Source organism: Ursus maritimus, unplaced genomic scaffold (genome assembly GCF_017311325.1).
Source record: "Ursus maritimus isolate PB19 unplaced genomic scaffold, ASM1731132v1 scaffold_27, whole genome shotgun sequence".
Classification (NCBI taxonomy): Eukaryota; Metazoa; Chordata; class Mammalia; order Carnivora; family Ursidae; genus Ursus; species Ursus maritimus.
Window position 1 is genome coordinate 23,036,460 of NW_024425230.1, and position 12,429 is coordinate 23,048,888.

Here is a 12,429-nt window from a genome sequence, read left to right on the forward strand (position 1 = left end):
GACACCTGGGTGGCTCAGGCGGTTAAGCGTCTGACTCTTGATTTCAGCTCAGGTCATGATCTTATGGTTGTGGGATCGAGCCCTGCTTTGGGTTCCACACTCAGCATGGCGTCTGCTTGTACCTCTCTCTCAAATAAATAAATAAATAAATAAATAAATAAATAAATAAATAAATAAAATATTAAAAAAAAAAACAGCCCAAAAGAAAGATGGTTAAAAAACCTGAATAAGCACTTCACAGAAGGTTTTGGACATATGGCAAAGAGACAAATGAAAAGCATCTCAAATCATTAATTATCAGGAAAATGTAACTTGCAGTAACAATGAAAGATCACTACACTCCTGCAAGGCTAAAATTAAAAGTACCAACAACACCAAGTGTTGCCAAGGATGTGGAGTAACTGAAGCTTCCAAATGCTGCTACCAGAAGAAATTGGTCCAACCTATTTGGAAAACAATTTGTCATTATTTCCTGAAGTTGAAGATATGATACACTGAAGTTTAAGATGAAAAAAGAGATTCACTCTTTAGATATATAAATGTGAACATATGTGCAACAAAAGTCATGAACAAGACTTTTCTTAGAAGCATTCTTTATTATTATTATTTTTAAAGATTTTATTTATTTATGTGACAGAGAGACAGCCAGCGAGAGAGGGAACACAAGCAGGGGGAGTGGGAGAGGAAGAAGCAGGCTCCCAGTGGAGGAGCCCGATGTGGGACGCGATCCCGGAACGCCGGGATCACGCCCTGAGCCGAAGGCAGACGCTTAACGACTGCGCTACCCAGGCGCCCCGGCATTCTTTATTATTGTCAAAACCTAGGAACAATCCAGTTGGATAAGCTGTAGAATAGTCCTATAATGGAATACGTCATAGGAATGAGGACGAACAAAGGATCACGTGCAGTGACATGGATTAACCTTAGAATGTTGGACAAAGAAGACAGACACATGAAAAAATCAATACTGTGTGATTTTACTTACAAAAAATTTCAAAATGTATCTTTGGTATTAGAATTTGGGACAGAGGGGTGCCTGGGTGGCTCAGTCGTTAAGCGTCTGCCTTCTGCTCAGGTCATGATCCCAGCGTCCTGGGCCCCGCATCCGGCTCCCTGCTCAGCGGGAAGCCTGCTTCTCCTTCTCCACTTCCCCTGCTTGTGTTCCCTCTCTCACTGCCTTTCTCTCTGTCAATTAAATAAATAAAATCTTAAAAAAAAAAAAAGAATTCGGGACAGCAATTACCTTTAAGAAGGAAGATGCAGATAATTGTAGGAAACTTCTTGGGTGCTGGCTATGGTGCTGGTTACGTTCTTCTTCTCCATCTCGAGGAGTATTCACACAATTCTGTTCACCTTATGACAATTAATCACACTGTACACATGTTTTTTCCACATCTTTATAATTTCCATATTTGAATAAAGTTTATTTCAAAATAAACTGGCTGCCTTGGTCAGTGGAGCAGGTGACTCTTGATCTCGGGGTCGTGGGTTTGAGCCCCATGTTGGGTGTGGAGAGGACTTAAAAAAAATAAAATCTTAATGAAACAAAATGAAATGTTGGGTTTTTGGACCATGGCTAAAAATTCTGAAATCAACTCCATTTAAATACTTTTATGTCCAATGTTGCTTTCCTTGAACAAATTCCTAGAGAAATGAAAGGGATTTCTGGCTTTCAAAGTGACTTCAGGAACAGGAGGTAATTCTTAGAAGGTCTATAACTTTCCAGATCATTAAGGGCCACTTACTAATAAATTTTGAACTTCTCAAGGGGCTGAAATGGATTCCATTCACTCCTGGATGCCCAGCACCTGTTGTATGAGCTGACTCAGCTTTGGGCCAGGTGTAGCTGATAGGTTTCACTAACTGTGTCAACTCTAAACTCTTAGTAATGGCTTCCCAACTGTGTAGGCGAGTGCCTTCCAAAACTGTATCCGGGATCAATATTCTATGATTAGTCAGCCATGTCTGCCACGGGTACCAAAGCCACAATGACGATATATGCAACACATACAAGTCACCTGGGGCTTAAACATGCAACCACGGGATCTTGGCTGATGATGCAAAGTACTGAATTAAGAGCATCGTATACCCAGGAACTCACCATAGGACCAAAAGGCTTCGAGGCTAATGATGGCCATTATGAAAGAAAAGTCCAGAAATCAATCGGGAAAACCAGTGACTGTGAAGGAAGTAATGTTTGGTGGAGAGAAGAGTAATAGTAAGGGAAGTTGGCGGTGAGAGTGACATGGAAAAGCGTCAGAAACAGTACTTCTGACCTCCAATGTCTACACATCAACCCTTCTCCAATGAATGTTCCACAGAAAACTGCCACTTAGGACATTCATAAGCAGGTTTGCTCCTAACGTTGAGAGACCCTGGGCCAGAATAGAAGGAGAAGCCACGTATCAAATGAAAATATTTAAAACTTATAAATCAAGCTAACATACCGTTAGATGAAATGTGGTCTGCCCCCCTATTTTGGCAAATGAATCTTTGAAATGATAACACTGAAAAATGAGTAAGCAGCTACGGGCTGTATGTGATTAAAGGATGAGAAAAAACAAAGACGACGAATGTAATTATTATTGTGCATGTCTGGCTGTTCTGCGGATGGTCCAGTGATGTTTGGGTGAGTAATAAAATAAAGGCATACATGGTTAATCAATTGTTTTATGTTTATTCCATAACCTTTATTTCCTTGTCTTCATTTCAGCAAAATCAAGATTGGTATAACATGCATTTTATTGGTAATAATCTTGAATTAGACGTTACTAATGTCTGTGATATATCACTAGAGTTCCTGGGTGATTTTAAGAAATTATTTCATTTGGGAGAAATACTGCCCGCCTGGGGCAGTAACAACTGTAATTGCTAATAATATTCTTAAAGCAGTATCTAGATTTGGGAACAAACCCAGATTTTATGTCATGTATATCATGATAAGCAACAACAGGGTTGCATATATAAAATGGTCATTATTGCAGAATTTTTATAAAAATATTTTGATTTCATCATGTATTATTTATATCATGATTTTTATTATTTCCTAAGGGAATGTCTGGATACACATGGCATTTTTTAAGTTCTTTTTTATTTTTATTTGACAGAGAGCAAGCGAGCACAAGCAGGGGGAGCTGCAGGCAGAGGGAGAGGGAGATGCAGGCTCCCTTCTGAGCAGAGAGCCCCATGTGGGGATGTGGGGTTTGATCCCAGGATGCTGGGATCATGACCCAAGCCGAAGGTAGACTCTTAACCCCCTGAACCACCCAGGCAACCCTCAAGTTCTTTTAAAAGCTTTTTCGGGGCACCTGTGTGGCTCAATTAGTTAAATGTCTGCCTTCGGCTCAGGGCATGATCCCAGCATCCTGGGATCGAGTCCTGCATTGGGCTCCCTGCTCAATGGGGAGTCCGCTTCTCCCTCTCCCTGTTTTGTGCTCTTGCTCTCTCTCTCTTTCTCCCTCTCAAATAAATAAATAAATAAAATCTTTAAAAAAATAGAATAAAATCTTTTTCAATGTTGAGATACTCTATAGGAAATCTAAAGTACCAGTATCTTGCTTGGTTGGCTCAAATTTCTCTTTAATCGACATACTTTTATCAGAAAGTGGCCTCCATAGACACTAGTGTTAGGATCCTTTGTAAGTAAGTCTTCTTCAGAATCACGCAAACTGTTTCCATGTTCTGATATCCTAATATCTTATTGGGCTTCCCCCCGTTGTAGATTTCCTATGCAGCTTCTCTTGATGTTGAAAGACATTTTCTCTGGCTGCCTGGGGCGGTTCAGTCAGTTAAGTGTCTTACTCTTGATTTTGGCTCAGGTCAGGATCTCTGGGTCATGAGATTGAGCCCCACGTTGGGGCTCTGCGCTCAGCAGGGAGCCTGCTTGAGAGTCTTTCTCTCCCTCTGCCCCTCCTCCTGCTCATGCTCTCTCTCTAAAATAATAAATAAATCTTTAAAAAAAGAAAGATATTTTCTCTGAAATCGATACCCTTTATCCTTAAAATCCTAATCCTCTAAAAAGTGAAATAGTTTTTTAAAAATAAACTTTTGCTAACAATGTTAGTAGCTAGCCACAGTTTATGCCAAATAACTATGGATAGCGCAAATTCAAAATTATTTTTATTTTGCAGACAATACCATGACTCATTTTTCATTTGAGAATTTTCAGTTATTTTGTTGAACTCTTTTTGGGCATTTCATATCTTGTCTATATGAAACCTAATCGCCCTAACAACTTTCAGTTGGATTACTAATTAGTGTCCAAGAATAGGTTTAAGGTCAAATTTGATTTATTTTCATCAAGATTTTCCTATCTTTGGGCAGATCTAGAAGACTTGTAGGGGAAGAAAGAAAACATTCCTCTACCCTTTTAAATTCTGTGATTGGAGCCTGAGAATTAAGCCAATAAAGACAGCTTAACAGGAGAAAAGGCACACACATTTTACTCGAGGTTAATATTTTAATTTTTATGTGTATGGAGGCCTTTGTAGAAAACAAATTAAGACCTCAAAGAAGTGGTGAGACCTGGGGCTTACATACCATTTTCACAAAGCATGATGAATGTGGAGAAGCAAATAAGACAAATGAAAAGGGGGTTATGGGCTTCTAGGGGGTATAAATTGTGGGAAGATAAGTATATGGGGGAAACCGATGGAAGATAATGATCAGTAAGATTTGTTTGTGCAGACCTACCTTTCTGTCTGCAGTGCTAAGAACTGTTCTCCTGATTGGGGGGGGCAACACCTTCACTACGGGAAATTGATGTCTTGCTTTTAGGAGGATAGGGGAAGGGTAAAAATCTGGGGTTTTTGTTTGTTTATTTTGTTTGTTTTTTTTTCATTTGCTGCCTTATTGCCTTCAGCTCAAGATAATCCTTATGTTAAAAAGGCATATTTTGAGATGGCACGTTCTGATGTCCTCCAATATCAGGTATAACCTTCGAACTGATTCAAACAAAGTCTCTATCAGAACAGATGAGGCCGCATCTAACATCAAATTCACACAATATGCCATACACAGCACAAAGAACGCTTCTGGATCTGGGGCCAAAATTCTGGCTTAGACACTCTCTTATTAACTGTTAGTGCCCTTGACAATTTGTTTTCCAGCTTTATTGAGATATCATTGACACAAAACATTGTGAAAGTTCCGATGTGTAACAGGATGATTTGAAACACACATGTCGTGAGATGCTCACCACAGTGAGGCTAACACATCCATCGCCTCCCGCGGCCGCCATCTTCCTGCGTGCGGTAGGAACTTTACGATTTACTCTCTCGGCAACTTTCAAGTGTATAATTCAGGATTGCTAGCTACAGCTACCATGTGGTAGATCCTCAGAACTTATTCATCTTACAACTACAAGTTCCGACCCTCTGACCACCATCACCCGTTCCCCACCCCCACCCAGCTCCTGGCAACCGCCAATGTACTCTCTGTTTCTTGGAGTTCAATTTTTTTAAGATTCCACATACAAATGAGATCATATGGTATTTGCCTTTCTCTGCCTGACTTATTTCACTTAACATAATGCCTTGAAGTTTCATCCATGTTGTTGCAAATGGCAGAATTTCATTCTTTTTATGGCTGAATTATATTCTTTTGTGTGCGCACACACACATACACACACACATACCCCCTACATTTCCTTCATCCATCCATCCGTTGGTGGGCACTTAGGTAATTTCTACATCTTTTTTTTTTTTTTTTAAGATTTTATTTACTCAACAGAGTTAGAGACAGCCAGCGAGAGAGGGAACACAAGCAGGGGGAGTGGGAGAGGAAGAAGCAGGCTCATAGCTTAAGAGCCTGATGTGGGGCTCGATCCCATAACGCCGGGATCACGCCCTGAGCCGAAGGCAGACGCTTAACCGCTGTGTCACCCAGGCGCCCCGTAATTTCTACATCTTGGCTACTGTGAATAATGCTGCCATGAACATGGGAGTACAAATATCTCTTTGAGAGAGTGATTCGATTTCCTTCAGATAAGCACCCAGAATTACTGGATAATTACTAGGTGGAATTATTGGGTGGAATGACTAGATCATAGGGTAGTTCTATTTTTATTTTTTTCAGCAATCTCTGTACTCTTTCCACAATGGCTCTACCAGTTTACATTCCCACCAACAGTGCACGAGAGTTCCCTTTTCCCCACATCCTCGCCCATACTTGATATTTCCTGTCTTTTTGGTATTAGCCATTCTGACAGGTGGTTTGCGTTTCTCTAATGAGTAGTGATATCGAGCACCTTCTCAAGTACCCGTTTGTCCTCTGTATACATATATTTTTTTGAAAAACAGCCCTCCATAATTTTTGATACTACTTACTTATTTGTATGAAGCCAAAATGTTTTAATTTGAACTTAAATAATCTTTCTAAAATATTTTCGTGAAAATAAAACAATTTCCCCTTCCAGCATAACATGTCTATTTTATACTAAGGTAAAGAACAAACATACACACATACACACACACACACACACACACACACACACACACGTAAGATTAGTTTGACAGGGAGGCAACCATAAGAGACTCTTAACCACAGGGAACACTCTGAGGGTTGCGGGAGGGCAGAAAATGGGGGGATGGGGTAACTGGGTGATGGGCATTAAAGAGGGCACTTGATGTTATGAGCACTGGGTGTTATCTGCAACTGATGAGTCACTAACTTCTACCCCTGAAACTAATAACACGCTATATGTTAACTAAATTGAATGTTTTTTAAAAAGATTCGTTTTCCTTGTTTAGTATTGCGAAATATTCTTCAGCATGCAACTGTTGGCTGATGACTTTGCTAATGCACAGCAGAACGAGGAATTGGAACACGAAGAAAGGAAAAACAGGAAGCTTAGTTCTACCTGGAAAAGATATTTTGTTATGCAAAAATGTATTGTATTCAAGCTACCAGAGGATTTGACAAGCTTATTTTTTCTCTTCTCTTACTTAAGCACTTCTCCCACTCAGATGCTCTCCACACTCCCAGCCGCTGTTTACCATACCACTGGAGCAGAGCCCTCCGCCAACCTCTGCGTTTGGACATAGTCACCTTTGGTTTTGAGGTTGCAGGGAAACTGATGGACAGAGGCTTTGCTCTGAGTCCTGAACACTCTGTGATAGGCAGGGCCCAGGGCAACGTTCTCTGTTCCCTGGGTCTGTGACAGGTACAGAAATAAATGTAGGGCAAAAAGAATCTCAGAGTGCTCTAAGTTTGGTAAATATTAAGTTAATGCACAGTTAAGTCATCTTTACTGTGGGCCTTCTTAGAGCTTCTAATTATGCTAGAGAATCTAACAAAAGGGCCATAAATCTAACAAAATTGGGAATCTTCGAGAGTGGGACAACGGATGTAACTCATCCCAAACAAATTCACCCGAGGGGTTCTTCAATCTTGAAACAGCTCACGGGACTGGTGTGCTCCAGGGAGCAGAGTTTGGGAAATGCTGCTATCCACTAGTGTACAAAGTCTTCTCTCCACAAGGCAGGGGCAGGGGCAGGATGCAACCCTGGAGGGCAGCGCGGTGGTTGTGAAGAAGCTCTTCCCTCCACTTACTTCTTCAAAGCCAAGTCAGGGAGCCCCAGGAGAATCATTCCCAGAATCTGGGGGACTCTGTAAGGAGAGGAGACTGAGGTTTCCATCCCTGATTGTGCGCTTGCTTACTCACTTCACATGCGGACCTTTCCGTGTGTTACCAGAGCAAGGGCAAAGAGTGTTAAGTGTGTAAGGGATGGTCAGACAGAGAAGGAGCCAGGATCACCTCCCCTACTTCCCAGTAGCCAGAGCAAACGAAGAGAGCTCCCACTTAAACCCACGGGCCCACAGGTTGCCCCAGAGAGCAGATGACATAAGGAGCTCAAATCTTGCAGGGACCACCTGCAAGAGGAATGAAGTGGTACAGACATCTTAGGAAGGCAGGATGGTACCACCAGCCGGGGCTCAGTCTCCCCACGTCGCCAGCGCTAGCCCCACCCATTGTCCATACTGAGCCAACAGACAATGAGCTAAGAGAGGTCTACAACAGGGAAGACCCCAGTTTTCTATCCCTCCTCCTGCCCTGGAGAGAGGAAGTCTTCAGGAAGAGGCGGGCATGGGCACATAGCTGCCTTGCTCCCTCTTCTTTACGGTAGGGCTTGAGTCAGAGGGATGAGGTAGAGAGGGAGTTTGAAGTCAGATTTGCGATGGGCACATTAAAGTCAACTGGACTGAATATTAAAAAACAGGGGCGCCTGGGTGGTTCAGTCGGTGAAGCGTCAGCTTTCGGCTCGGTTCATGATCTCAGGGTCCTGAGATCGAGTCCCGCGTCAGACTTCTTGCTCAGCATGTAGCCCTCTCCCTCTGCCTGCTGTTCCCCTGCTTGTGCTCTCTCTCTCTCTGACAAATAAATAAGTAAAATCTTTTTAAAAATTCCCTGAATCTAGGGAATTAGTTTGAGAAACAGCCCTCTACCCAGTAGGAAAGGGGTTTCTCCAGAGAAGAAGAAATAAATAAAACTATTTCGGAGTGGTGGCTAAAAGCATAGATTTTGAAGCCAGACCACCTATACTGAAATGTTGGCCCCTCCTTTCATTAGTTGAGTGACCTTTGGCATGTTACTTAATTTCTCTAGGACTCAGTTACCGCCTCTGTAAAATGGGCTTGATAAGAGTATCTATTTCATAAGGTTATTTTGGGCACGGAAGAGTTACTATTTGTAAGCACTCAGGAATGAGTGAGGTACAGAGTAAATTTTGTTTAAGTAAAAATAAAATAAGTTGGGTTTTTTAATAAACCAGTTATACTCAAATGGCTACAGGGCGAGGCAAGAAGTGTAAGTGGTTGAAAAAATTAGGTGTAAGAAAAGGAACAGTGGGGGCTGTGGCAAACTGGGGGGGGGGGTCACTGGTAAAGGGAGGCAACTATGCTTAGCTGCAGTGGATTGTGACCACACTGGAATGAGGTCCAAGTATTTCTACGGCTTCTAATGTTTTTTAAAAAAACACCACTATGTGGGACAAAGAAATATATGCATGAGCCAAATGTCGTTCATGGGCTGCTAATCTGCATGTGGCAGTCACCTGAGCTGGACAGACCCTACCCGTTCGGAGCAAAGTTCTGGTGGTCATCAATGCAAAACCAGCTGGAAATGGTTTGGGGCTACTTGAAAAGGAAAAAGGTGGTTGATGAAGACTTTCTTTTTAAAGCTATGCTAGACCTGCTGGTATCTTAGATATCAAAGCAATAAATTGGACCTGATTAAAAAGTAATCTTATCAAAAGAATATTGATTAATGGATTCCTGGCAATCTGGGGACAGGCTCTGGTGGTAGGTACCTGTCTCTATTTTTGGCCTTGTTCTGATCAGCAATTAGGCATGATTTGAACATGTGAATTAATGATCTGATGATATTTCTTTGTTTATTTATTTAAGATTTTATTTTTAAGTAATCTCTACACCCAGTGTGGGGCTCGAACTCACAGCCCTGAGATCAAGCATTGCACGCTCCACTGACTGAGCCAGCCGGGTGCCCTGTTATGTTTTTTTTTTAGATTGTATAATTGGAAAACATCATAACACCTTGGAATAGAATAAAAAATAGATTTTAAAATTTAGTTAAAGATGTTAATATCTTTGTGTTAATTTTAACACAGAGAGAAATACATAAAAGCAAAATTTCTCCCCTTAACCCCTCCCGCCAGTCCTTATCCAATTTCACTCTCTAGTTCACTGTTAACATCTATTTACAAAAATCACCAAGAGTATCCTACTAAACATATCGGTCTACAACTTGCTTGTTTTATTTGGGGATCAACTGCAGACATCTTTTGGTGTCAGGAGATAAAGATGTATCTTTACATTGTTGCCAAATTTTCACTAATATATGGTTTCCAATGTTTCACTAACAATGCTGCAGTGCAGATACTTCTCCATAATTTTGGAAGTGCTTTTGAACCAAATTCCTAAAAATAAACTCACTGGGTTACAGGTAGAGCTGACCCTTGAACGATGCAGGGGTTAAGGATCCAGTTCCCCAGCCCCGCAGCAGTCGAAAATCCACGTGTAACATTTGACTTCCCCAAAACTTAACTACTAAGAGCCTAGCATTGACTGGAAACCTTACCAATAACATAATCAGTTGATTAACACATATTTTGTATATGTATTATATACTGTATTTGTATAATAAAGTAAGTTACGGGAAAAAAGTTAAGGAAAAGCAAAAGGAAAATACATTTATAGTACTGTATTTATTGAAAAACTCCATGTGTACGTGGGCCCGCACAGTTCAAACCCCTGTTGTTCAAGGGTCAGCTGCACATGTGTTTGAATTTTGTATCAACATTGGACCCTCCCAATTGCAACACGCCTATTTCTCAGCACAGTCATGGACACCTGTCTTTATATCCTTTGCTAACTTTAGAGGTGATAAACCTGTTGATTTTTGTGGTAGCCAGCCTCCAAGACGGCCTCTGACCATCCCAACCTCCCACCTGTGAGTTTCCGCTCACACCGACTCAGAGCTCATCTGTGTGACCGTGGCTGGCTACATAACTTGCAAGGCTCAGTGAAAAAATGAAAATGCGTGTTCAAAAAGCGGGAAAAAGTGCCAGCAAAGGGACTAGAGGTACTATAAATAAAGGTTTTCTCTTTCTTCTGCCATCTCTCTCTCCGCTTGTCACGGTGTTTTTTTATTTGCTAATTAATGTCATCTTAAGAAAAATCGAAATGTTAAAATGTTCGCGAATTTTACCATTCATCTTTATATGTGCAATGCCAGCTTTAAATGCAAATATGAGAGCATTTAACTCATGCAGAATCACTCAAATCACACAATTCATATTTCATAGCTTGTACATGCATATGTAATTTTTTCTTACCAGAACAGTGGAAGTGATGTACAAAATTAACTTAACTCTTTTTATTTCACTTTTTTTTTTTTCTGAGAGAGAGAGAGAGCAAGCACGTGCAAGCCGGGAGAGGGGGGAGAGAAGAGCAAAGGGAGAGAGAGAGAATTCAAGCAGGCTGCATGTCCAATGTGGAGCCCAATGACCATGACCGAGTCACAATCAAGAGTCGGATGCTCAACTGACTGAGCCACCCAGGCACCTCTTTTTATTTTAGTTCTTAATATACGCACACTTTCCCAGCACTCTGGAAGCTGGTGGCTTCCTGAACATACTGACCTTGTCCATGCTTTGAGTCTCACTGAATTCCCACCAAAATTTTGAGCATTGCTAATACTATATGCAAAGGGGGGGCATGCACACACTGCATGCGTCCCCTCTGCTCACATGTCATCCTCATTGTTCCTGTGGACCTGCCTTACCGAAGTCCAAGGAGAAAACGATTAAGAATATCAATGTGGCAATAGCGGCGCTTTGAACCAAGTGCAGGACTCTTCTACGTGCAGATGCTGTGTGACTGAGCAGACTGGATGCCCAAGAAGCCGGCCCCAGGTAACCAGTAGAAGCGATTGCATGACTGCCAAGGCTAGGTGATAAATGTCCCTGTAGCTTCTGCTTTGTTCTCTTGGATGGCTTGCCCTAGGGAAGGCAGTCGCCACACTGTGGGAACACTCGGACAGAGCTGCAGAAATGCCTACTTGGGGAGGACTGGAAGCCTTTTGCCAACAGCCAGCGCAAGCTTGCTAGCCATACGAATAAGCCGCCTTGCAAATGGATCCTCTGGTTCTGTTTTTGCCTTCAGAGGAATTCAGCCCCAGGGAACATCTTGAAACCTCATGAAAGAACCCAAGACAGAATCTCCCAGCGTAGCCACTCTGAATTCTCATCTACAAAAATAGTAGAGATAATAAATATTTATCGGGGCACCTGGGTGGGTCAGTTGGTCAAGCATCTGACTCTTGGTTTCTGCTCAGATCATGATCTCAGGGTTGTGAGATGGAGCCCAAGGTTGGGATCTGTACTCAGTGGGGAGTCTGCTTGAGATTCTCTCTCTCCCTCTCCCCTTGCCTCTCACTATTCACCCTCTCTCATCCTCTTAATAAAAAAATCTATATTTATATATCTATTGTTTTTAGTTACTAAGCATTGGGTAATTTGTCACATAGCAATAGATAACTAAAACAGCACTTTAATTCACATTTGCTTTAATTTTAATAAAATTTGACATCTTTTTGCATGTTTGATGGCTACTTATTTTCTTTCATCTTTGACTGCTCATTTAATTTATTTTTATTGGGTTCTCTTTATCTTACCAATATATAAAGAGCTACACCAAGGAAATAGCCCTTTGTTGGTCATATGCACTGCACCACGTTTTTCACAGTTCATAATTTATTTTTTTGACTATATTTTCCATTAGATTTTGATTCAAATTTCCTAAAGGTTTTTCACAATTAACAGTTATAAAAATGTTTATCCATGCCTTGTTTTAGTACTTTGATGATTTCATTTACTTTAAAATTTTTGATTATTTAAAACAATTTTTTTT